A 27,473-nucleotide genomic window follows, 5' to 3' on the forward strand; every position below is an offset into this window, starting at 1 on the left:
AGTTTCCCCGGACCAGGATGAAACTGAGCAGTGACAGCAGAGGGCCTGAGTAAGAAACCGGGCTTGGACATGAATTGGCATAGATGGCAGCAGATGGAATGTTTTCTCTGGAATGAGAAGAGTTTCCAAGGGTCAAACTTGAGTAGTGGCAATAACAAAAACATTTTATTCAGGCTGGATCCCCTTGTGGAGGTAACCTCTGCTTCCTTTTAGCCTTGGTTCAATACCGAGGTTTATGAGATGGTAAAATGTCTGTGTACTGCCGTTTGTGTTTTTATGTGTGTGTTACCCCTTATAAATTTGGAATGGCTGAAACGAGCTCTGTCTAGCTCTCTAAGGTAGATCCTTAGAGAAAGACATCTAATCTTTTCAACTTTTCAAAGCTGACAAGTGATTTAGGACGGGGAGGGGGCACGGCAAGGGGGCAACATTGGCAGCTTTCTCATAAATGCATACCGTTTTTGTGCGTGTTCCTGTCTCTTTTAAAACTTTGAAATGGATAGACCTACATCTTTGTGTGCAGGTAAGTCTTTTGGAGGTCATCAGACTTTTCCTCTTTTTAAAGTTGGTGAGTGATTTAGGAAAGCAAAGGAGGGGGCCAAAATTGATAGATTTGCAAAAGAAATGCATGGGGGGGGAGGGATTTGAACCAAGGTCTCTAGAATGTCACATACTAGCCTAAACACTGTAGGAAATGTACTATAGGAAACTAGATATCCCATAGCCAACCTTCTGACTGACTAGAGCAGGAAGAAACTGATGGCACAAAATAAAATAAAATTGGCTGGAATGCAGTTTTTATTAAGGCAGAACATGCCCCTTTGCCCCCATTCCACAAAAAATAGTCAAGTCTTCATTGATTCGGTCCTTGGTTAAAAAACAGCATCAAGATTATGGTTTGATAAGGTATTACCTTAATCCTAACGTATGCCATTAAAGGTAAGGCAGCACTAATAGATGTAACCCAATCCAAATTAGCTTTACCGTAACTGGAATAAGTATCAAAAAAATCTTGCATGTCCAGAGCTGACCATTTGAGAAGCTTTTTTTTTGCCTGCTGTCTTTCCTTCCCCTAGTCAGCAGGAATAAATATTGAACATCTGGGTGTCACAACATAAAGACATTATTTCATAACTTTGCTTTTGAATACTATAAAACACCTTGAATTGTGTTACAATCCTGAAACTAGTTTGGTCAAATGTAAAACCTCTGTAACTCTGTAACTCATCTGAAAAGAGTCTGGAGGCAGCTGCATCCAGTGAAACACAGTACATTGGTAGGCATGATGTAAGTCACCATAGCCTTAAATCATTTATTATTTTAAAGTGTTCCAGATTGCAGAAATGGAGTACCCTGATAGACCAGAAAAAATACAATTAGTTAAAATAAGAACTCGTAAAGTAGTTGGGCAGAGATGACAGCTTTATAAAATTGAGGGTTTCGATACACAAAACGTGGTTTCCTTCCTCAAGAAATGTGAAGCTGAAGTGACTATAAAAGAAAGAATAAATCACATATTTTAAAGCCATTGATCCAAGCAAAATGTGAAGCAATTGGTGACCCATTGTAATATGCTGTATTTGTCCTGTTGTAATGTACTGCATTCAATTTATAACTAATATCTGTTATTATCCTCAGATTTGTTTTGCACACTACTAACTATGCTATACATCTCTACTGTTTTAGCCAACCTAAAGCACCACCTATTACTATTCATAATGACCCTGTCTGTAATACCTATCCATATATTGTGCTCCATTTCCTACGCTTCACCATCCCCTTTGTTACTAGCCACTATGTCCTATTGCATCACAATGTACAAACGCTTCTATCTGTAATGCACTTTGGATTCCCTGGCTGAAAAAGCATGTCATAAATAAACATTAATGATGATGATAATTATGATTTCAATCCTATAGTTTTATGTTGTTGTTTTTTTTTTTATCAGCTGCAGTTTCCTTCTGTTCTTTTGGCTTTCCAGCAAAACTGGAACCGGGGCTGGGGTTCTGATGACATGAGCCTTTATTCATAATTAGCCAGGAACTTTTCCTCCATTTTATATTCCCCACCCCTTCCAAAATTGTTTTTAATTTATTTAGTTCACACCTTAACATATCAAGTCTGGTTACTGCAGAAACAATCCTGGCCTGGATGCTATGCATCAGGGCTCCTTCCACAACCATGCAATCATGTTCCCTGAATCTGGCCATTAAGCAACACCCTTAAGTGATGATCACAGCTCCCGCTTGTCCTGAGGGCTGTGAACATTGTATCCCCAGGGAGCAAAAAACCCAACATGAGATTGAACCAGCAATTTTCCGCATGATAGAGTGCAGTACTGCCACTGAGCCACAAGGCTAACCTAAGTCACTTTAATACTACAAAAACACATTTCCATACTCTTAAGAAACTAAACTTTGTCACATCTAAGTCCTGAAATGTATTTCTGCAATGCAAATACTAACTCCAGGATAATATGAATCGAGGTGGCCGCCCAGGCCTGGTGCTTTCTGTAGACTCGCTTCCATGCACAATGCCCCTCTCTGGCGTGATCGTCTTCCCCTCCCAGTCTCAATCCTCTTCATAACTATTCCCTCTGGTTCATCTTACTGGTGTCTGCCTCCTCCTCTGCCACTTTCAGTCTGAATATGCCATGCACCATAGTTAGCGGGATGTGTCAGCACCACACCTACAGATAAAAAAGCAGAAGATTCAAATAAGAAGCACTGCTTCCCTCCTGCCTTTAGAAGGAAGGAGCGGGAGGGACTGTTAGAGGGAGACAATAGTACTAATGAGGAATGGGAGGGGATAACTGCACAAGTGCATTTGGGTGGATGTGTGTGGTGTGTGTTGGGGCAGAGATCAGATGAAAGAAGATTATGTGTGAGGGAGGGAGGGAGGAAGGAAGGGGAATGCTGACAGATGGAGGAGTAGCCTAGTGGTTAGAGCAGGGGGGGCTATGAACCAAGAGACCAGGGTCCAAGTCCCACTGTCGCTCCTTGTGACCTTGGGCAAGTCATTTTACCCTCCATTGCCTCAGGTACAAAACTTAGATTGTAAGCCCTCTGGGGATAGAGAAATACCTACAGTACCTGAATGTTATATACTGTGAAAAGCAGAATATAAAAAAAAAAAAAAATCAAAATGATTGTGTAGACCAGGGGAATAAAAGGATCATGGTGATGGTTTTTTTTTTTTTTAATTATATGAGCTTCTTTTTAATTATATAAAAATGTTAAGGGGGTCCTGCAGGGACTCATTTAGTCAGGCCCCTGCACCTTCCTAGGTTTGGCCCTGACAATATCTAATAATATCCTGTCCACTTAATCATTTACAGGTTCTTAGAAAAAGTAGTGTGGCTGTTGTGTTAGTCCACTTGAAATATGGGTATCCTATTCATGCTCCTCCTCTAATGTAGAGAATATTATTCAATGCTGAAAATGTGGAGAAGCACAATATATTAGTGAGACAGGCCAAATGTTAAAGGCAAGAGTCAATTCACAAAGATGCAAAGTCAAATACCACAGGGAGGACCAGGCTGACACATCTTTGGGGGAGTGTTTCTCAGAACCAGACCACTGCATAAATGACCTTATGATCAGAATAATCAAAGGAAAATTTAAAACAATCCAGAACCAAAGACTTTGAATTAAAATGATTAGACACCTTGTAGCTGACAAAAAAGGACTCCGCAAAGACCTTGGTTTCCTATCACATTATGAGCCATATAAATTATACTGCCTGCCACCTGAACACCCATCAAATCCTTCTCATCCATTCTGCTCCTTCTCATTCATCCTATTACTGAAATGCCTTTTATGGTTGACTTATGGCAGCCACATTACTTTATATTTTCTAGTAATAAACAACAAAAGAGCAATATCACCCAATTCAAAAAAGAACCAAAGTTCCACTAATCAATACACATTCAAGCTCTGCATTCTCAAAGTGAACTCTAAACTTGTGTAGTAACTGAACACAGCATCAGTATTTTCTAGTATTGTCATCTTTTGTTTATTTGAATTCTGACCTGAAGAAGAGTTTTAGCTCTTGAAAACTAGTCAAGAAATGTATTGTTAATCCAATAAAAAGGTATCACCTAATACATAATTTTTGTTTTATTTGTTAACCTCTTAGATACTAATTTTGCTATTGGTAAGGTTCCATACAACACATTTTCAGGAAAAGCTGTCTAGTCACCCTTTCAGACTTGTGGTAGCCTCACTGAATCCTGTAGTAAGCAGGATGTGCACGTCATCTCTAAGCTGAAAGCAGCTGCAAATTGCTAGCTGATTGATTACCTGCTGAGAAGAGTTGAAAGTTTGAAGATGTTGAGCTTGTTGCAGGAAATAAAGCAAGCCAAAACTTAAGCTAGAAAGAGTGTTCAGGCAATATAGCTGCCAGGAAGGCAAGGTGGCACAGAGTGCCCTGCTTGGATTATAAACTGTGAATCATTGCTCTTTGAGCTATACATTTGAGCTGTGAGGGGGCAGACCTGTGTGGAAGGGGAAAAAGCAGAGCAAGAGAGAGAGAGATTGAACATAGCTCTGTTATTAACAAAGGGGCTGATGTAATAAAGCCCACTCCAAAAACAGAGGTGCTATGCTGGTGGACCCTTGGACCCAGGGGGAGGAGCCCCACAGGTCCCCACCGTTGGTAGGCAAAGCTGGTGGGAAGCAGAGGCCAGCTGGAGCTTCACCACCACTAGCCCACGTTAAACCTTAGGTTGAGCCCTCGGGTGCTGGGGCTGGCTGGACTTAGGTGGGGCCTCTGCAGCGATGGAAGTCCTGGTGAAGAAATGTAGCCAGAGCTCAGACTGAGGTTAGTATCAGGCAGAGAGCTCGAGGTTAATGTACAGGCAAAGGTCGAGGCAAGTGGCATAGCTCGTAGTCAAAGTCCAGGCAAAGGTCAAGGCAGGCAGCGTGAAGCGAAAGTCAAGGTCCAGTCCGAAGTCAAAGCCAAGATCAGACCGAAGGAACAAATGAGGAAGGCAAGGAACACAGGAGGCAGGAACTCAGAAACGGCAATCCACTATTCAGAAGCGAGGAGACCTATTGCCAAGGCAAAGGCTGAAGGCAGAATCCAACCTTATACAGTCCTGGATTGCTGATGTCATCAGCAATGGCTGCAGGGATTTTCCCGCCCGGGCCCTTTATTTATTTATCTAAAAATGTTTATATGCCACTTTTACAATATAAAAATTAATCAAAATGGTTTACATTGTTATGCCTGTCAGCTGAGGAGGCTGACTCAACTTACCCTCTCTGCCCATGATCTGACGCGTTGCTGATTAACGGGGGCTGCCGCGAGGTCAAGGGGCTTGCGACCACGTTTGAGACGCGGCGGAAACAAAGGCTCTGCCCCCAACGTCCTCTAGACACATGCAGCAAAGCCAGCCCTGGTTTTAAAGAGAACTGCTCAGGAAGGGCGGCCCTTACCAGTGACTCCGCCCCTTCCTGGGAGTATATTAGTTTGCTTCACTGCTGACTGAATTGAGTTAGCAAGGACTCGCTTGGTCTTAGCTTCTCTGCCGCTCCTACTGTTACTGGAGGTCCTCTCCACCCTCCGGGGTTTTTTTTCCCTTGGGTACCCGCTCCTCGGGGGCCCTATGCTTTCTTTACCTACTTTGTTTATTTCAGGTACCTACTCTCTGTCCAGGTACTCACTCCTCAAGGGCCTGAGTGCATATCTTGGTATCTGCTTCATCTACCATCTGCTGGAACACCATCCTCACAGCTATAAGAAGAGTGAGTAATTACCACCATCTTGCAGTACCTTACCTTCAGCCTTTCTGGCTATCTGCATTGGAACTGTTTTTCCTCCATTGTGGAACAGGACTCCTCAGCACTGCTGTAGATTGTACTCACTGCTGCCCTCTGTGGTTGCCTGTTCTACTAGCCTTCAGCTCCAAGTATTACTCACTACTGCCACCTCTGACGAACATTAGAACTGTTAATAAAATCTTTTTTCTGTGTGTGTGTCTCCAACGCTGAGCCTGACCTGTGGCCCCTCTCGGGACTTCCCCCCATGGGCGTGGTCATCTGCCACTGGTCCAAGGATCCACCCACAGCCTTTACAGTTTATAACATACATACAGTGCATACATAATAAAATAGGGGTTGGGTGCAGGAGCAAGACATCGGCGGTGTTCCAGCTGCGAAGGTTGGCTGCAGTGGCATCAGTGGCCCTGAGCCATGTTGAGCAACAGTGGTGCTGAGGGTAGCGAAGAAGAATTGTGCTGGCAGCGGCTCCCCAATGCTACTAGGGAACCTGGGCCTGCTTTCACCACGGTGGTGTGCATCAGGAAAGTGAGGCCGGCCAAGAGGCTCCATGGCTGGAAAGCGTAACAGTATCATGTTTTATTGAATTTCGCAAGCCACCTAACCAGGATGATTTGACTGAGAATATTTCAGAAGTAATAAGATAATATAGATTATAGCAATATTACACAGCTGTTTCATCATGGGTTACATGTACCACTTCGTTAGCCAATAAAATTAGTTCCCTAACAAAAAATAGGAATTAACCCACCCAAAATATGAATGCCCCTTGGTACTCTCAGGAACTTAGAGATTTAAAGAAGGGTTTATGAAAAAAAAGATGTTGGCGAAAGATTCTTAATCTTGATACCTTAGCGTCTTACCGTTGCCTACTTACTAACTACAGAACCAAACTTTCTAATGCTAAACGTGAATTCCATGCAAAAAGGATACATGATTTTATATATAATCTTAGAGTAATTTTTTCATATGTACAAGAATTGATAAAACCAAATCCCGTTTTTAACATAGACTCTACTGATATAAAATATCAAGAGTTTGCCTCTTTTAAAGATAAAACTGATAAATTAAGTAAAAATTCACAACCAATAAAGGAACAAAAGATTGTTCTTGTGAAATCAACAGATTGTTAATGGACATCATTCGAACTATATCCTCAATGGAAATAGAGTGTCTCATCAAGAAATTAAATCCTGCTATTCACCCTTTAGATGTTTTTCCAATTAAATACCTAAAATGATTTCTAATGTTATTGTAAAACCTGTAGCAGATATAGTAAATTTATCATTAGAAGAGGGGATATTACAAGATATACTAAAAACACCATTATTAAACCAATTTTGAAGAATAAGAGTTTGGATATTAATCAACCTAAGAATTTTAGGCCAATTTCCAATCTTCCGGTTTTATCTAAATTGATAGAGAAAGTAGTTCAAAAGCAACTAACAGACTTCACTGAAGATCATATCATCCTTTATCTTATTTATTTATTTGGTTTTATATACCGACATTCAAAATAGATATCACATCGGTTTACACTAAAAATAATAAAACATAAAACATGAAATAAACAATTAAATAAGCATATTAAACAATCAAATAATTAGAATTAAAAGAATCCCTCACAATTTGGTTTTCGTCCATCTTGTAGTACTGAAATACTTCTTTTATCCTTATCTGACACAATCTTTAGAGCAGTGGTTCTCAACCTTTTTTCTGTCGGGACACACCTGACAGATGGTTCTCACATGCGTGACACACTGACCCATGATCGTCACGGGGCTAGATGTAAAAGTACAGTTTGCATCCACGGGAACCCCCCTGACCCACAATAATGGATGTAAAGCAGAATTATGACATTCCCCATACAACTCACCCTACAAAAAAGATATTAGGGATGTGCAGACAAAATGTTTATGTTGATAAGTCCATAAGTTGAAGGTGAGGGTCAATTTCGGTCAATATGGACATATGGAGAATTCCATAAGTTGAGGCTATGTCCATATGTTCACCGGTTCCCTAAATAAAAATTTAAACCCCTCACCCTCCTTAATCCCCCCCCAAGACTTACCAAAACTCCCTGGTGGTCCAGCGGGGAGTCAGGAAGCCATTCCTGTATTCCTTTGCGAGGAGCACGTGACGTCGGCGTCATGTCGGAGTGACGCGGACGTCACGTGATTCACCGCGCCTCCGCTCCGGGACCCCCGTTGGACCCAACCGGAACTTTTGGCCAGCTTGGGGGGGCCTCCTGCTGCGGCAGTCAAAAAAGCAAACAGAATGTTGGGAATTATTAGAAAGGGAATGGTGAATAAAACAGAAAATGTCATAATGCCTCTGTATCGCTCCATGGTGAGACCGCACCTTGAATACTGTGTACAAAAAAGATATAATTGCGACGGAGAAGGTACAGAGAAGGGCTACCAAAATGATAAGGGGAATGGAACAGCTCCCCTATGAGGAAAGACTAAAGAGGTTAGGACTCTTCAGCTTGGAGAAGAGATGGCTGAGGGGGGATATGATAAAGGTGTTTAAAACCATGAGAGGTCTAGAACGGGTAGATGTGAATCAGTTATTTATGCTTTCGGATAATAGAAAGACTAGGGGGCAATCCATGAAGTTAGCATGTGGCACATTTAAAACTAAGCGGAGAAAGTTCTTTTTCACTCAACGCATTAAATTCTGGAATTTGTTGCCAGAGGATGTGGTTAGTGCAGTTAGTATAGCTGTGTTTAAGAAAGGATTGGATAAGTTCTTGGAGAAGTCCATTACCTGCTATTAATTGACTTAGAAATTAGCCACTGCTATTACTAGCAACGGTAACATGGAATAGACTTAGTTTTTGGGTACTTGCCAGGTTGTTATGGTCTGGATTGGCCACTGTTGGAAACAGGATGCTGGGCTTCATGGACCCTTGCTCTGACCCAGTATGGCATGTTCTTTTGTTCTTATGTTCTTAGGTGAAATGTATTTTCTAGTTCTGTTGGATTTTACCGCTGTCTTCGATACAATCGATCATAACATTTTACTCCATAGGTTACTAGAAATAGGCATTGCAGGAAAACCTTTTCATTGGTTGAAATCATTTCTTAGTAATTGTACATACAGTGTCAAAATAGGGAATTCAGTTTCGAAACAAGTGCTGCTAGAAACAGGTGTCTCACAGGGGTCCACCCTATCAGCCACCCTTTTAAATTTATACATGTTGCCAAAATGTAAACTTCTTTCTGGTTTGGGTTTAACATACTTTAGATATGCAGATGATGTACAATTTGTGGTTCTGATAACACATTCTATAGACACATTGAAATTGTTAAGTGTATATTTTTCCACCATTCAACAACTGGTTCTAAATGAGGAGAAAACTGAGATTATATTACTAAGTAATAGACCAAATAATGACCGTATCAAGACATAAACAGTTGATTATCAAATTTTATTGTAACAGATCATGCTAGAGATTTAGGTATTGTGATCGATTGTTAATTTAATATGAAAACATTAATTTCCAAAACAGTAAGGGAAGGTTTTAACAAATTTCATATTTTAAAGAACCTAAAACCTCTTTTACTTTTCAGTGATTTTAGAACTGTTTTACAATCCCTTATTTTTTCAAAGCTAGATTATTGCAACGTGCTTTTATTAGGTTTGCCTTCATCATCAATTAGACCATGTCAGTTACTGCAAAATGCGGCAGCCAGAGTTCTACCTGGATCTAAAAAATTTGACCACATTACCTCAATTTTACAAGAACTCCATTGGCTCCCCGTTACATATAGAATACAATATAAGGCACTGTGCTTAATTTATAAATCCTTGAACAATAAGAATATTGAATGGTTAAATGCATCATTACACATTCATGTTCAAAAAGAAATCTGTCAGGGAATAAGGGCCTCAACAATTCCATCACTAAAAATGGCGCGACTCAATAAAGTATGAGAAAGATGTTTACCATTAGCGGACCGAAACAATGGAACTCAATGTCAATGGAATTAAGATTAGAAACCAGTTTTTCATCTTTTAAAAAGCATCTCAAAACATGGCTGTTTAGGCAAGCATTTGAAGATATGAAAGCGAGTAATATATAACTTTGTTGGCAAGCGTTTGGGGAAGAGAATGAGAATACTTTTTAGCTAGACTGTAATGGTTATCGCTGGACTTTATTAAACCTTTTATTATTGTGTTTTATGTTTTAGATTTTATTTTATTTGATTAGCTTTGATTTTTCTTTTATTTTTTAAGAGGTTATTTATTTATTTTCTATGTCAAAGGTGTATTTTCAATGATGTATTTTATGCTATATTTAAATTTTGTAATATTTGTGCTGTATACTGATGTGATTAATCCAGAACACCGGTATATAAAACCAAATAAATAGCCTCTTCTCTAAGCCCCTCTCCTGAGGGTCTTGCCTTCCTGAGATGGGAGGCATATAGTACTGCTTGATCAGGTTTTTATCTAATATATTCGAAGCAGACTCCCAGGTATTCTCCTCCGGGCTGTATCCCTCCCAGGAAAGAAGAAATTCCCATCTCCGGCCACGTCTTCTCATGTCCAGTACTTCATGTACCTGGTACGAGGTATCACTCTCAGAAGCAATCTCTTTTGGCTGTGGCACCCTCCGAGAGGACCATGAGAGTACCAGGGGTTTCAAGAGAGAGATGTGGAAGGAATTATGTATTTTTAAAGATACAGGTAGGCGGAGTTGATACATCACTGGCCCAAGTTGTCGTATCACCGTAAATGGCCCAATATACCAAGGAGCGAGTCGCATTATTGGAATCTTGAGTTGAATACAACGGGTGCTGAGCCATACCTTTTCTCCTCGTTTGAACTGCAGTGCGCGTCTTCATTGGAGGTCAGCAAATTCTTTGGCCTTTAGACCCATTTTCTTCGGCATCTGCTGCGTATGGCTCCAGAGTTTTCTCAGCTCTTCCGCCGTCATCTGAGCTGCAGGTGAGGGTACTGTCAGAAGAAGCTGTAGAGGGGGTAGTGGCTGCTTGCCATAGATGACCTGAAATGATGATGCACCCAGGCAGTGCAAGGATGAGAGTTAAGGAAAAACTCTGCCCAAGGAAGCAGAGCCGCCCAGTCATCTTGACAGACATTAAAATAAGCCTGGAGAAAATGTTTTAGTATCCGATTTGTCCGTTCGGATTGACTATTAGCATGCAGGTGATATGCTGTGGTGAAATACAGTGTAATATTGAACTTTTTACATATGGATTGCCAATATCTTACAGTGAACTGAGTACCTCAGAGATGATGTGTTGGGGAAGTCCATGGAGACAGAACATGTGCTGAATGTAAAGTTGAGATAACTATGGAGCCATAGGGAGACCAAGCAATGGTGTGAAGTGTGCCATTTTTGAGAAATGGTAAACTACCACCCAGATGACCATATTGCCATTTGAGAGAGGTAAATCCATGACAAATTTGGTGGAGTTGTGAGTCCAAGGTTCTTTGGGGCTAGCAATGGCTGTAACAACCCCCAAGGTCATCCTGCCAATGGTTTCTACTGCACGCAGAAGGGACAAGAGTCCACATAAGCCTGAATGTCCTTCTGCATGTCAGGCCACCAGTAGAATAGTTGTAGCAATGCGAGGATCTAGGCTCATCCAGGGTGGCCTGCGATGCAGGAATTGTGGGACCAGCTTGACACTTTTTTACGGTGTTTACGAAGAACAACCATCTTCCCTGGAGGGACAGTCATGGTAGAAGTGTTGCGCTGGAGGTAGACCCTTGGGCCGAAGTGGGGTTGACCCTACTCGTAGGAGGGATCCTATAGTCCCCACCATCGGCAGGCAGAGAGGGCTGACAGATGGAGGCCAGCTGGCACTTCACCAATACCAGCCGTTGTTCACTGTGGGTTGAGCCTTTGGGTGCCAAGGCCGGATGGACTTAGGTGGCCTCCATCAGTGGTCGTCGATGGGTGGATCGATGTCAGCCCGGAGGCAGCAACTAGTGTATTAGTCCGTACTGGACAAGGCAGAGTCCCGGAGACTCGGGTGCTAATAGGAACACAGTTTGACAGAGGGCGCCTGAGCAAGAGCAGGCCGAAGCCTGAATGAACCACGTCCAGGACAAAGGCTGAAGAGGTGGCCTTAAACAAGCTGGGTTCAGGGCTGGTGGCAGTCTGGAAGCAGTGGCAAGCAAGGCTGAGGTCTGGACAAGGAGAGAGTCAGAGGATGGTCAGACGGAGCAGAAGTCCAGGGCTGGAGAGAAGCAACGGCATGGTCAAGCAATGCAGGGGCCCGGGGTTGGACAGAGGCAACGGAGTAGTCAGGCAATGCAGAGGTCCGGGGTTGGAGAGAAGCAACGGAGAAGTCAGGCAATGCAGAGGTCCAGGGTTGGAGAGAGGCAATAGCGTAGTCAGGCAATGCAGAGGTCTGGGGTTGGAGAGAGGCAACGGCGTAGTCAGGCAATGCAGAGGACCGGGGTTGGAGAGAGGCAACGGAGTAGTCAGGCAATGCAGAGGTCTGGGGTTGGAGAGAGGCAACAGAGTAGTCAGGCAATGCAGAGTTCAAACCAGGTTAGCAATCCGAAGGAACAGGAACTCAGGAACAAGAAAACAGGAACGAAGGCAATCATGATCAGGAAACAGGGACAGAAGAAGCAACGAGCACTCGACTAGTGAGGGGACTTGTTGGAAAGGCAATTAGAGAGAGTGGAGCCCAGGCTTATGTACTGAAGCTATGCCAACGTCATCATCCGGGGCCGTGGTCAGGTTCCGCCGCGGGCCCTATTAAAGGATCAGCAGTGTGTGCGCGCACCTAGGGAGGGGTGCAGCGCTGATCTGGATGGCATCTCTCCGTGGGCCACGTGGAGAGGCCTGACACAGAACATTAGGCACTGCAGCAGAGTGGGAGGCCCTGGGGGCGGCCCGAGGACAGAGCTGGCGGCCCACAGCCGCCAGAAACGAGGGACCAGGTGCTGGATCACTTTGAAAGAGGTGAAGCAGCCGAGCCGTGGGTCTACTACGGCCGACATGTGTAACAGGAAGAGAAGAGGACCCAGGCAGGGTCTATGATGTGCTGGAATGCTTCAGTGGTATCCTTGTTCAAAAAGGAGTGAGAAAGAGCATATGCTTGGACATTTTTGGCTACAGGCCTGTATTTGAGTTCAAAGTCAAAGTGGGTGAAGAAAAGTGCCCAACGGACCTGCCGAGGGTTTAGACGCTGGGCATGGTGGAGGTGCTCCAGGTTTTTATGGTCAGTATAGATGGTGATTTGATACTGAGCCCCCTCCAAACAGTGCCACCATTATTCCAATGCGAGCTTGATGTCCAGTAACTCCTTGTTACCAATGCCATAATTATGCTTAGCTGGGGAAAACTTTTAAGAGAAAAAGGAGCAAGGATGCAAGGTTCCAGAGGATGAGTGCTGGCTCAAGATGGCCTCTATTCCTTCAGAAGAGGTGTCCACATCCACAACAAAAGAATGCTGAAGGTCTGGGTGATGAGGACAGGGCTCCTGGAGAAAATCAGCCTTTAACTCTTGGAAGGCTGTTACAGCCTCAGTCAGCCTTAGTTTGGCATTGGCCCACTTGCAGGTCAGGGCAGTGAGCGGAGCTGCCTGCTCGAGTATTTGTTAATAACACTGCGATAGTAATTGACAAAGCCCAGGAACCTCTGTAGGGCTTGTAAGCAACTCAGCTGAGGCCAATCTTGTATGCACTTAAGCTTCTTGGGGTCCATGTGAAATCCTCGTTTGGAGACTATGTACCCCAAAAATGGGAAGCTTTCTTTTTCTCTAGGCACTTCTCGAGTTTGGCATAAAGTCGATTATCATGAGACAATGGAGACCTTGAGAGATGTCTTGGTGATAAGTAGACAGATATTTTGAGAAGACTAATATGTCATCTAAATATATGACTACACACTCATAGAGGAGGTCTCTGAATATCTTGTTCATCATGTTTTGAAACACGGCTGGTGCATTGCCTAATCCAAATGGCATGACCAGGTATTCATAATGGCCATCTCTGGTATTAAAAGCTGTCTTCCATTCGTCTCTCTGTTGAATGTGGATCAAGTTGTACACCTCCTGGAATTCCAATTTAGAGAAAATCTTGGCTCCTTGCAGGTGGTCAAATAACTCCGAGATCAGAGGCAAAGTGTAATGGTCCTTTCGGGTAACGGAGTTCAGACCTCGATAATCTATACATGGGCGGAGGGTCCCATCCTTCTTCGCCACAAAGAAAAATCCGGTGCCTTCTAAGGAAGTGGAGCGACAGGTGAATCCTTTATCAAAGTTCTCTTTTATATATTTAGACATGGCCTTTGTCTCTGGTAGGGACAAGGGTTAAACCCTTCCCCGAGGAGGTTTGGAACTGGGAGGCAGATCAATGGCGCAGATGAAGGGGTAAGATGTCAGCTTTCTTTTTTGAGAACACATCAGCGAATTGCGCATACTATGGAGGAAGACTAGGGGGAACCTCAGTAGTTGTGAGACATGGCCAGGTGGCTACCTTCTCTAAGCAAGTCATATGGCAGTTAGGACCCTACCATGAAAGTTGAAGAGCAGTCCAATCAAACTGCGAAGAATGTTGTTGGAGCCAAGGTAATCTCAGAAAAACAGGATGTATGGATTTATCGAGAACATGGAATGACAGGTGTTCCATGTGAGGAGAGCTGGTGTGGAGCTTCAAGGGAGTGGTAATGCGGGTAACTTTCTCTGGGAGAGGATCCCCGTAGATGGAGGAGAGAACCAAAGGAATCGGGCAGAGATCCATAGGACTCTGAAGGTGTTCCACAAGAGCTTTCATTAGGAAATTTCCACCTGCCCCTGAATCTATTAAGGCTAGCGAGCTGAATTCCTGGGTACACACAGAGACCGTCACTGGATGCATTAATGGGGGTGCTGGAGATATGAGGCCAAGGATCAGTCCCCCACTGAGTCCTAGGCCTGTGAGTTTACTGGCTTTACTAGGCTGTGAGTGATTACGTAGCTGGCCTCACCACAGTTTAGACAAAGTCCAGCCTGGCAGCGCTGAAAGCATTCTTCCGGAGTCAACCGGCCACAGCCCAGTTGCATTGGTTCCTGTCAGAGTTCTGGGGGAAGGAGAGGCTCCTGGAGGAGGACAGGGACACAGAGTGCGGTTGGTGACAGCCGTACATCTCTTAGCGAATTGTAATTCTCAAGTCTGCTCCTGGAGGCCATGGTAAATCTTCCTGGCCAACTCTATAAGGGAGTCTAGGGAGGCAGGTAGTTCATGAGCCGCTAGTTCATACTTGATTCAGGATGGATAATCCATCCAGGAAGATGGAGTGAAGGCAATCCTCTGCCCAATGAAATTCTGTGGCCAGGGTCCGAAACTCAATAGTGTAATCAGAGGGAGAACGAATGCCCTGGTGGATATGGAGGAGCTCGGAGCCGAAAGTGGCCTGGTGACCTGGGTCATAAAACACGGTCTTGAAAAGTTCCAAAAACCGTGGGAGGACATGAAAGATAGGGTCAGAGTGCTCCCACAAAGGAGAGACCCAGGCGAGTGCCTTACCATCCAACAGGGAAAGAATATAGGTCATCTTAATGGTGTCATCCTTAAACAAAAATGTATGTTGCATTGGTTGATGAATCCTCGACAGAGTTGAGGCTCCCCAGAATAGCGGAGAGGAGATGGAAGCAGTATGATGAGACTTGAGGAGGCACCAAAATGGTAGGCACTGGTGTATATGGAGTCGGCATGCCCACTGGAACAGAGGAGTCTAGGCAGGCACTGAGATGCTCCCTCAGGTCCCCAACGTTGGTAGAAAAGGCTGGTGGAAAGCAGAAGCCCAGCTGGAGTTTCACCACTACCAGCCCATGTTTCCCTTAGGTTGAGCCCTTTGGTGCCAGGGCAGACTGGACTTAGGTAGGGCCTCTGCAGCGATGGAAGTTCTGGTGAAGAAATATAGCCAGAGCTTAGGCTCAGGTTAGGAACAGGCAGTGAGCTCAAGGTCAAGGTCCAGGCAAAGTTTGAGGCAGGAGGCATAAAGCAAAGGTCAAGGTCCAGTCCAAAGTCAAAGCCAAGATCAGTCCAAAGGAATGAAGGAGGAAGGTGAGGAACATGAGAGGCAGGAACTCAGGAATGGCAATCCATTACTCAGAAGTGAGAAGACCTATTGCCAAGGCAAAGGCTGAAGGCAGGATCCAACCTTATATAGTCCTGGGTTGCTGATGTCATCAGCAAGAGCTGTGGGGCTTTTGCCGCCATGGACTCTTAAAATTTAGAAGAGAGACACTCGCGCATGCCTAGAGGTTGGGTACTGGAGCGGTGTTTCAGCCATGAAGGCTGGCTGCAGTGGCGTCGGCATCCCCGAGTCACATGGAGCAACAGCAGTGCTCAGGGTTGCGAAGTAGAAGAGTTGTGTCAGCAGCGGCTCCCCGCCGCTACCAGGGAAACTGAGCCTGCTTCTGCTGCAGTGGTGTGGCGTCAGGTAAGCAAGGCTGGCCACAGGGCTCCATGGCCGGCAAGTGTAACAAGAAGGTCTGAAAGAAACACAGTTGCACTCTTCTTCAGGCAGAAAAACATCCTTGAACACCAAAAAGAAGATCTGGGAGTGCATTTCCAAGTATGTCAGCAGCCTATCAGTGATGACCAGGATAGTGGACCAGCTGAAGCATCAATGGCAGGACACCAGGGAGGCTGTCAATGCCAAGCTGGTACAGATAGAGAGTCCAAGCACTGGATGGGAGGAGGCCCACCGTGTGACCTACAACTGATGCTGGTAGAGGAGCTGGTCCTGGGGACCCTGCAGACCTGCGGATTCGCTACAGTTTTATCTTATTTAGCAGAGGTTTTGGGAGGGGTTGGGGTGCACAGCCCAACAGGGCCATATATTAAATCTGGGGGAGGATAATCTTCCACAGGCCCCTCTAATATCTTTTTTTTTTTCAATTTTGACAGTACGGCTTAGCCAGATATTTTTGAAGATATCCAGTTCAGTAGCAAGTTATTGGCCACACAAGGCCAGATGACTAAAAAACTTAACCAGTTATGGTCATATACAGCTGGTTAGGTTTTTCAGTTATCCAACTGTATGTATCCAGATAAAATTAGGTAAGGATATTCAGCAGGAGATTTATCCCACTCACCAGTTTACTAAACATTAGGGTGATATCCCAAAAATTTATTTCATTTTTTAATTGTTTTGTGGGTGGGCCATTTTGGGTCCTCCCTGGATCATTTTTTTAATTTTCATTTCATTTAAAAACGCCTTCCAAAAAACAGAATCTTCCCCTGTTATGATTCCTGCCCGCGGAGCTACTCTCCGCGAGCAGGCCTCGCCACCCACCTGTTTCCCTTGTGGCAGGGGACACTACCAGGTGAGTCTCGTTCCGCGGCAGGATGTCGCCGACCCTGTCTCCTGCAGCCCGGAGGCCGTAGCGGTTCCTGCCTTGTTCGGCAGGGCCGGCCCCACTGAGCAGCTATCTCTCCCGATGCCTTCGCTGGGTCCCATGCGGCAGGGCCACCGCCGGCACCATCTTGCCACGGCCCTGAGCCGCCGCCGAGACCTGAGGTCTGGAAGCCGGGTCTGTCTGCCTCTTCTTAGCGGCCTGGAGCCGCCCCGGGTCGGCCTCTGTGGCAGGGAGCCACGACATCACCTTCGAGGTCTTCTTCAGACGGCAGGAGGCCGCCCTGAAGCCTGCCTGCCTGTTTCTATGTCCCCGCACTGAAGTGCAGGAGAGCACCGCTGTCTGTGCTGCTGCATCTCTCTTCAGCCTTCCTTAGGCGCCGGTGCGTGCTTCTTCACAGCATTTAAAGGGCCAGCCACAGGAAGTGTTGCTGGCTCCTCCCGATGATGACTTCCTGCTTCAGCCCTATAAAAGGGATTCTTCTTCAGTCTCTCGTCGCCTTCGGATTGAGTCTCATAGTCGTCTGTGCTCCTTCGTCAATTCAGGTCCTCCATGGTCTCCTTGCTTTGATGGCTTCGTGTTCAGTGTCTTCATGTTCCTTGTTTCCAGTCCTGATGTCGGCCAAATCTGGATGTCCTGGTTTTCAGCTGTCTTCATGTTCCAGATGTTCCTCGTCCAGGTCTTCAGCGTCTTCAGGTTCCTGACGTCCTCTGTTCCTGTCTTCAAGTTCCCGGTACCTGATGTTCTGCTTTTCTGTTGTCTCGATACCTCCTGTTCCATGTCTTCGACTCCTGAGGTCCCTCGTCCAAGCTTCCTCATGTCTCAGCCTTCCTGATGTTCCAGCTCTTCCTGATGTTTTTTCCTGTGCTCTTGAGCCTTCTCATTCTGCCAGCTCCTTGGATCTCTGGGTGACATGTTTCTGTCATGGGAGTTGCCTGCAGTGGATTCATATCCTGCGCTCCTGAGCCTTCCTGACTTGCCAGCCCCTGTGGTTCTCTGGATGACACCGGCTCCGTCATTGGAGTTTCACCTTGGCTGGATTCCTTTCCTGCACTCGTTCCGCTCTCCGCGTGGTCCGTGACCAGTCTCCTCAGGCTGTGTAGGGCGCGCAGTGGGACAGGGTGGTCCGCGACCAATCCATTGGGTCTGCCCGTGAAGGTGGGCTGTGTAGGGTGCCCTGAGAGACAGTGCCATTGTCTACCTTCCCAGCTTCTCACCTCATCTGTGATGTCTTCGCATCAGCCCTCGTTTGCGATGTCTTCGCTTCTCACCTCATTTATGATGTCTTCACTTCAGCCCTCGTCTGTGATATCTTCGCTGCTCGCCTCATTTGTGATGTCTTCACTTCAGCCCTCCTCTGTGATGTCTTCTGTGTTCCAAGGACTCCATCTGCCCTCATCCTCTGTCCGGCCTGCCGCCCATTGCCGTACCCAGTGGCAGGTCCAAAAGGGCTTGGAATGGTCGGAGGACTGTTCATCAATCAACATTGCGTTGTTGGTTGTCCGAGGCATGCAGTCCGGTTGAGGGTCAGACTTTGGCCCTAGTCCTTGCTTCAGCCTTGTCTTGCCTTGTAACCCATGCTCGCACCAGCCGCAGCCCAAGTGCTCACAACCCTGTTTTAGAGACAACCACGCCTCCGTGCCTCAGAGAGTAGCAGCTGGAGGTCGCGCTCGTAACAGAATCCAAAGGCCCTCAAGCCTTCGGGTCGTAACATCCCCAACTCTTCCTGTTTATTAAAATATTGATTCCCTTCCCACCAGTAGACCCTCCTCTCCCACACAAGCTCACCCTTCTGAGCCCCCCAGGACTCCTCAAAATTGCTCTGATGTCTAGCAGGGGGCCCAGGAACAATCTCCCACTCCCAGCCCGGCGATTGCCATTAGTCAAAATGGTGAAGGCTGCCCTTTGCCCCTATCTTGTGACAGGGGCTACCGATGCCTTGCTTTTTTTGGCTCCCCCCAAAAAATGATAGGAAAAACAACACAAAATTTATTGTTTTTCCTATCATTTTTTTAAATTCCGAAATGCAACGAAATAGTAAATATTGTCAGTGTTTCCTATTTTGTTGCAAATGACCACCCCTACTAAATAGCTTCATACACAGGCATATCATACATACACATACTCCTTATCCCTCTACACATGCATACATACCCACTACACATATTCCTACACACCTCACCATGCAAATCTACAAATTCGTCATACCTACTCTCATACCCACTCCACACACTTTTACACCCCCACACATACATAGCCATAGCCACATATCCCTCACATACACATCAATACCCGCATACCATACCAACTCCTCATAAATTTCCACTCATCTACCATTCACCTATCGAGACTTGCATCACACTCTGTACATGCCACATACACTCCTACATACTCCCACTAATCAGTTCCCCTATTCCCCAAATCCTCACAAACCCCCACACATGCTACGCCACAACTCCCATACAAGCCTACACATTCCTACACCCCATCAACCCACAACTTACACATTCCCAGGGCTGGTGCAAGGGTATTGGGCGCCCTAGGCGACCCTTGTGCTGCCGCCCTGCCCCGGTCACTCCCCCCCTACCTGTTTTATTTATTTTATTTATTTATTTAACACTTTTAATATACCGACCTTTGTGGAACACATCAGGCCGGTTTACAAAAAACTTAGGCAGGCAGAAAATACAATGAACACGGAGGGGGAGGAGGGGAGTAGGTGAGAGCAGGGAGTAGCGGGGGGTAGGGGCGAGAGCAGCTGGAAAGGATAGGGCAGCAGAACGAAATGAAAATAGGAACTCTAATTGAACGAAGAAGTAACAATGACAAGATATCGCAAAATAGTTTACAGCATTTACAAGAGTTCTTTACGAGGGGAAGGGAGGGGAAGGGGCTGGGAAACAGGAGGGTAAGTGGCAGGGGGAGGGACAAGGGAGGGTGGGGGGAGGGGAGGGGTCAACTGAAGAGGGGGGTTGACTAAATTCAAGAGTGGAGGACGGGGGGGGGGGGGGAACAGAGCTATGTTTGGTTGGATTCTGGGTAGGCTTGCTTGAAGAGCCATGTCTTGATGCCTTTTTTGAAGGTTTGCAAGAAGGGTTCAAGACGTAGGTGGGGGGGAAGTGAGTTCCATAGTGTGGGGCCGGCAATGGTGAAAGCCCTTTCTCTGGTGCTGGTGAGGTGCGCAGTTCTGAGAGGTGGAGTGTACATGGTGCCTGCAAGGGCGGTTCTGGTGGGGCGATTAGAGGTACGGAAGTGTGGTATGTTGTTGAACCATGCAGCCTTATGTTTGTGGAGGGCATTGTGAAGGATGGTGAGGGCTTTGTATTGTATGCGGTAGGGGATCGGTAGCCAGTGTAACTCCTTAAGTATAGAGGTTATGTGATCAGATTTACGGCTTTAGTTATGATTCTTGCCATAGCATTCTGTAGGATTTGTAGGGGTTTAATGGTGGAGTAGGGAAGGCCTAATAGGAGTGTGTTGCAGTAGTCGAGTTTAGCAAGGAGGGTTGTCTGCAGGACTAGTCGGAAATCCTGGGCGTGGAGGAGTGGCTTGTTTTTTAAGGATGTGGAGTTTTTAGTAGAGACTTAATGTGAGGTTTAAAGTTGAGGTGTTGGTCTAGTGCGATTCCAAGATCTCTAACAGAGGGTAGTGGTGTGCGGGTTAAGGAGGGGGCGGTGGCAGTGGGGAGGGTCGCATATTCCGGTTGATTGGAGATGATGAGGATCTCAGTTTTCGTAGCATTAAGTTCGAGGTGTAAATTGGCTAAGAGGGAGTTGATGGTGATGAGGCAGGATTCCCAGTATTGCAGGGCGTCTTTGAGAGTAGTTTGAATGGGAATGAAGATTTGAACATCATCGGCATACAGGAAAAAGTTCAGACCGAGGTCTGAGAGAAGGTGGCAGAGGGGCAGAAGGTAGATATTAAAAAGCATGGAGGATAGGGAAGATCCTTGGGGGACCCCTTGTGACAAAGGAATATGTGAGGATTCGAGTTTGTCAAGTTGTACTACATATTTTCTGTGGGTGAGATATGAGGTGAACCAAGATAGAGCCGTGTCAGCGATACCTATCTCTGCCAACCGAGAAAGAAGAATTTGGTGGTTGACAGTGTCAAAGGCTGCCGAGATGTCAAGAAGGGCAAGGAGATATGATTTCCCTTGATCCATGCCTAAGAGGATGGTGTCGATGATTGCTAAGAGGAGGTTTTCAGTATTACGACCTTTCCGGAAGCCAAATTGCGATGAGTGGAGGATATTGTGGTCCTCAAGGAAGTCAGTGAGTTGTATATTGACTACCTTCTCAAGGATCTTGGAGATGAAAGGCAAGTTGGAGATAGGCCTGTAGTTTGCTGGGTCAGCGGGGTCAAGGGTAGATGTTTTGGTGCCGACTGGGTCAGCGGGGTCAAGGGTAGATGTTTTGGTGCCGACTGTGTGCTTCTCAGGGCGCCGAGCCGTAGGGGGCGCCACGTGGTGCCGCAAGCAGGGCCTATCCCGCTCGCGGCAAAGAGAAATAGAAACAGTTGGCGCCGAAACAGGTAGGGAGGAGGGGGGGCAGGCCCTGCTTGCGGCATCACGTGGCTGCTCTTTGGTGCCCCCTACGGCTCGGCACGCTAGACGACCACCGAAGTTTGCCTAATGGACACGCCGGCCCTGCACATTCCACTCACATAACCATATACATCCCACCCATCCTTGCACAAAACACATACATACAGTTATGTACATCCTTCTCCATACAACACCACCCACTCCCAAGCACAATTCACTCTCATACACAGGTCACACTCCAACATAACCCTATCTACAAATCTATGTTGAAAAACATTCCTGAAGCAATGCCTCTACCTGCTTTCCCTACTTGTTTACAAAATGTGGGTTGGGGGTGAGAAACTGTCACTGATTTTCAACCTCTTCTTTCAGTAAAGCTTCAGTAAAGTGTATTCTGTGTTTACTGTGCCATCCTGAAAATAACATTTTCTCCAAATACTGCATATAAAACTTGCAAGATTGTAAGTTTCCAAACAAAAAATGCACTATTTAAGGGTACAACAGGCATGGGTGATAGAGCATTCAGACATAATTGTTCACAAATGAGAATTCACAGTAACTCTATTCTTGTTTTACATTGACAAATACTTTGTAAGAACACTTTAGATGTTGCCCAAAGTGTAATTCTCCTGACTTGCTGATAGTAATCAACCAATCTGCTGGGTATTAAGTACTTGTTATCTTAGTTCTGCATTTTTTTCCTTTCAGCCATATAACATGTTGCTCCCTTAACTATAGAAGCAGCCGCAAGAGCACCGACTAGAAGCCCCCCTCCTCCTCTCAGATTAGTAACATCTGTAAATGAAAATAATACACTCATTCCCATCCTATTCAACTTCCCATGAGCCTGCACATATTTTAAAAGTTTAGCTTGTTTAATTTTTGTTATGTATGTAGAAGTTTCTTCAGATATTTAGTGGGTGCTGTTGTTCCTTAGGGTTTAATTTACTAAGGCTTTTCACCCATTCAGTATCTATGAGAAAAAGGCTTAGCAAATAGCAAATCAGTGCTGTGAATTTATATACTGGAAATGATATGAAGGTTGAACTGTATTATAGATGTGATGACCCCCTTGAAATCACTACTAGATGATGGTCCTAACTTAGGATATAAGTTAGGACAGGGCTTCCCAAACTATTTGTCATTTTGACCCCATTTTACATTTGAAAATTCACATGACCCCCAGGGGATGACCGAAAATAATTAGCAGGGATGCGGTTCCCCCTCTAACATTCACTCCACTCATCCTTACCACATTCCAGCAGATTCTATCTCTCAACTTCAACCCTTTTTCTCAGCCCTTCACTCCTTCAGAGGACTCCCTCTTGCAACCTGTGCCCTTCAGCTGATCCCCTCTTACATCCTTCTAGCTCCTCTCACCCTCAAGCTCTTCTGATAAAAATTAAATGATCCTCTGTCATTTCTTTCCTCTCACCCCATCCTCCATTCCCTCCTCATACTCATTCTCTATTCCCTCTTTCTCCTCCCAGCCTTACATTCTCCTCTCCAACCTGTCTCTCATATCCCCCATGTCCTCTCGAACATTCTCCAATCTTTCATTCCCCCTTTCTTACGCTCCGGGTCCAATCCATCTCTAGCTGACCCAACCCTCAAACTCCTCCTGCATCTGATCTCTTTTTCAAACAGCCCTATCTCAAAACATCCCTATAGCCCAGGGCCAATGACAACATTTTCCTTTGGGCCCTGGGTCAAAGTGGTGAGAAGAGAGGACAGTCTGAGGACTTGGGTAACGTTTTTCTCTTGGCTAAGTTCAGTGGTAGTTGAGGAGAGAGAAGCATGTTCACCAGCCCATGCATACTCAGCCCTGCCCTTCCCTCCCCTCATTGCTGGCTCCAAGCCAAATGATGATCTGCAAGTGGCAGCGGCATTAGTAATGAAAGTCAGCATGGGGCTTGTGCATAGTGCAAGCTCACGGGCTCTATAGAAGACCCAGTCCCTCCTCATGCAAGTCTTCCTGTTGCATAGAAACTCATGCACGGGTGGGGCTGCTGCAGGGCTTGTGAGTGCATGCTAGCTCACAGGCCGCACACCGCCGTCCACTACTAATGTCGCTGCTTCTGGCACCTGAGGAATGCTGCCATTGGAGGCCCTTGTGACCCCAGCTGAAAGTGTTTTGACCCACAGTTTGGGAGTCCCTGGGCAAGGAAAGTAGGAGAGGAGTGTACCATTCCTAACAGCACCTCTTCTGAGAGTGCCGAGTTCCTGTCTGCATGACAGCAGCTGGGGAGATAGAACGGTATGGAATTTTTGGTTAGCTTTTGAAGGAGTAGGATCTGCTTCTTTTGTACCCCACCCCAGACTCCCTGAAGGGCAGGTAATAAATAGGAATAAATAAATATGAATGAATAACTAAATACATTTAGATTTGTCAGCTTACTCGTGAATATACACCTGCTCTTTATCTGGCGTAAGTGACAGTAAATGTCTTTAATGTGAAATGCTGACTGGGTGTCCTGTTTGGCTGAATTGGGGGGGGGGGGGGAGTTCAAGCTGAAGAGCCAGGAGGGTCTTGATGATTGGCAAACTGGTAGACAAATTGGTAATTTCACTGACGCACGCATGTTGGAAAATCTACCAATTTATATTCTGTAAAAGCCAATTTGGGGGGGGGGGGGGGAGGTTAATGCATGTAAATTACACAGCATAGAAAAAAAAATTAAGTTTTCAACCTCAAGTTTGTGATGCTTGCCAATATTTATCCTGCTAAGTATTTTAGAATGGATCACATAAACATGTCTTTCAAGAAAGTTGGAAGAGACTGCTCTTAATTTTGCAAATATGATACAAACTATTAAAGATGACAGAAGTCAAGTGGCACCTTATAAAGTAACCAATTTATTAAAGCATGAGCTTTCGAGGACAGGGTCCACCATCAGATGCATGCAGTGATTCAGTGTTGCCAGATAGTTCTGAAAGAAGAAGCATGCTCTGCTGGAAAAACAAATCCAATACAAGCCCAAACTCGCAAGATTTAAACTACTTTTATTAGAAAGTATTTATGCACAGAAAACACCTAAAAAACACTTTCATAACGGAGGCAAAAATTGTCACAGTTAACTAAAAAAAGGTGTGACAATCAATGACAACAGCCAGTACTTCTTCATCCTTTGTATTGTCAGCATTGTCATGAGACTTATTTCCATTGAATCGCTTCAGCTTATTACTGGCTGGCGTGAAGTTGGTACAGCAAATACCCCAGCGTCTCATTCCATTATGCACTTGCAATATTGCCCAAAGAGTTGCATTGGCCTTACGGTTTCTTGTCTTGGACTTAATTACATTTACTTAAGAGAAGATGCTCTCAACATCTGCATTACTCAGAGGCAGTGATAAGAGCGACGAAGCAATTAATGAAAAATCCCCATACGCACGTTCACTACTATCAGCTCCTCAAATCATAGTACTGGTAGCAAAAGAGGGATTACGAAATAGTTAATAAAAATGTAACTATTAGTAAGAAATGAATGCACTAAAGGAGATCATTTACAGTTTATTACAAAACTTAAATGCACATGCACTTACTATTGTATATTCCCACACTATGGTAGATAATTCATTTAGGGGGTCATTTTTCAAAATGCGATAAGGCGTTTCCGCATGCGTTAAGGGCTTATCGGACTCTCTACCTGGGTAACATCAAGCTAGGTTGAGAGAACCTTGCCCAAATCTCATCTTGGAGTGAGTTTCCTCACTTCGAAGGCCAGCAAATATTCACAAGAGACCACTGTTCTGTTCGTAGGTGTCACGTAGAATGTCACAGTGGCCCCTAACCCCCTACACTCTTACCTAATCCCCACCTCGAGTTACTAGGTGGGCCTACCATAGGGATACAAATACCTGCCTATGGGCCATGATATTATCTCTCTCTCTCTCTCTCAGTGGTTGAATGCAGGAAATACAACAGGTCTGGCACTTATTGCAGAATCTGAAATGGTATTGCAATTTGCGCTAACTTAGCTCTTTGCACAGGTAATTTGCGATAAATGCTATATTAGCATAAAACATGCCCCTTTTGCTATCGCATGCGGTACTTACCGCATTTTGATAAATCCACCCCTTAAATGGCTACAAAACTTACACACAAAAAATAAAGATGATAATACTATCTGACACAACTGGACCAAAATAAGTTCAAGTTTTAACTTCATCAGTACGTGCAGAAGAAGTCAGCTTAGATTTTCAAGGATCGTGCTTAATAAATGTTCATCCATTCACCTTGGTCACAAGAATCTGCAGTAACTTCAGCCAGGTAGACCATTCTATAAAGTAAGAGATTATGGATCCCCACTCTGAAACAAGGAAGTTTATAATATTACATGTAATTTGTACCATTAATGCCAAAAGGAAGTTCAAAGTCATAACCAGTTTACAGGCTGGAAACAAGTGGCTACCTCCCAGGGGCCTGAGGCAAGGGATGGGTTGGCACCCCCCCCCCCCCCCCCCCCACACACACACACACACTTCACCTTGCACAGGTCAAATCATCAAGAGGGGAGTCTGTATGCAGTCTGGCCCTTTTAGTGATTTGAAATGTTTCAGAAGGGTAAAGAAGGGGGATCAGAGTTCCCAGAGGAGTGGCAGAGTGATGTTTCTAGGAAGTTGGCAAACCCATCATACTCCCAGGAACCCTCAGACCTGCCTCCCACCTTTCCCCAGCATTTACCGCCTGGAAATGTGGGAGATGGGTGAATGGTGGTGGTCTGTGTGTGGCACACTATCTCCGAGCTGTTGCAACGGCATAAGGCAGACTGGGCCCTGTACAGCTTTGTGCCCACACCCACCAGCCCTCACCACCCACAATTACAAATTCTGCATTTATAATAACTAATTTGACATGAAAAAGGACATTCAAAATACAGTCTTCTGAGGTAAAGATATCTCAGCATATATTATTTGTACATGCATTGCTGTGTGCCAACCAGAAAACCCTGCAAAAAAGTAAAAAACACACTTGGAATACATATGGTATTAGACTATTACAATGCAAGTTTGGTGTGGGCTTTGTCCTCAGAAAGCCATGAGTAAACTGAATTACAGTTACAATATAGTAAGCCTTCCATAATAAAAAAAATAGCATTAATTCAAAAAAGTAAAAACCTTATCTATGAAGAGGAAACACTGCAAATATTACAGCAGGCCCTAAACACCAATACATTTCCTATTAGGAAAAGAGAACAAACCAGGCTAATATAGATCCCTACACAAACTTCACACTAGCAGGATACTTCACCTCAGTCGCACTTTTATTTATTTGTTTGTTTGTTTGTTTATTTATTTATTTATTTATTTAGAAACTTTGTAGACCACCAATTAAAAAATCTTAGTGGATAACAATAAACGCACATAATAAAATTGGCAAAATGCAAAGCAATCAACAAAATATCTAAAAGTACAGAGCACAAACAAATTAAATGTTACAAAAAATTACAAAGGCAGATTCCAAACAATAGGTAAAGCAGCATAGAAACCCATAGTAAATCAGCAATGAATTTACCAAACGCACACATGCAGTACACAGACAGACCCTCTCCCAATACAGAATAAAGAGATCATAAAGCATAAACAAACATGTAGACAAAAACTGAACTGGAAAGTACAAGCCAAACTATGGGGTAGATTTTTAAAAAAAGCGCGATCGTGTACTTTTGTTTGCGCAGCAGGCGCAAACAAAAGTACGCTGGATTTTATAAGATACGCGCATAGCCGCGCGTATCCTCTAAAATCCTGGATCGGCGCGCGCAAGGCTGCCGATTTTGGGCAGCCGGCGCGCGCCGAGCCGCGCAGCCTGCC

At 45.0% G+C, this 27,473-nt stretch overlaps 1 long non-coding RNA gene across 1 annotated transcript in view; it reads right to left on the reverse strand.

The window, feature by feature from the left end:
• Window positions 1-1,205: 1,205 nt before the first annotated feature.
• The window catches only part of LOC115089496, a 123,210-nt gene continuing 96,942 nt past the window's right edge, over window positions 1,206-27,473 (reverse strand). Inside the window, exons 3-4 of the long non-coding RNA XR_003856116.1 lie at window positions 2,466-2,689; window positions 1,206-1,491 (exon numbers count right to left, since the gene is read on the reverse strand). This is a non-coding gene — a long non-coding RNA (uncharacterized LOC115089496). The remainder of the gene's footprint in view (window positions 1,492-2,465; window positions 2,690-27,473) is intronic.

This window comes from Rhinatrema bivittatum, chromosome 4 (genome assembly GCF_901001135.1).
Source record: "Rhinatrema bivittatum chromosome 4, aRhiBiv1.1, whole genome shotgun sequence".
Lineage (NCBI taxonomy): Eukaryota > Metazoa > Chordata > Amphibia > Gymnophiona > Rhinatrematidae > Rhinatrema > Rhinatrema bivittatum.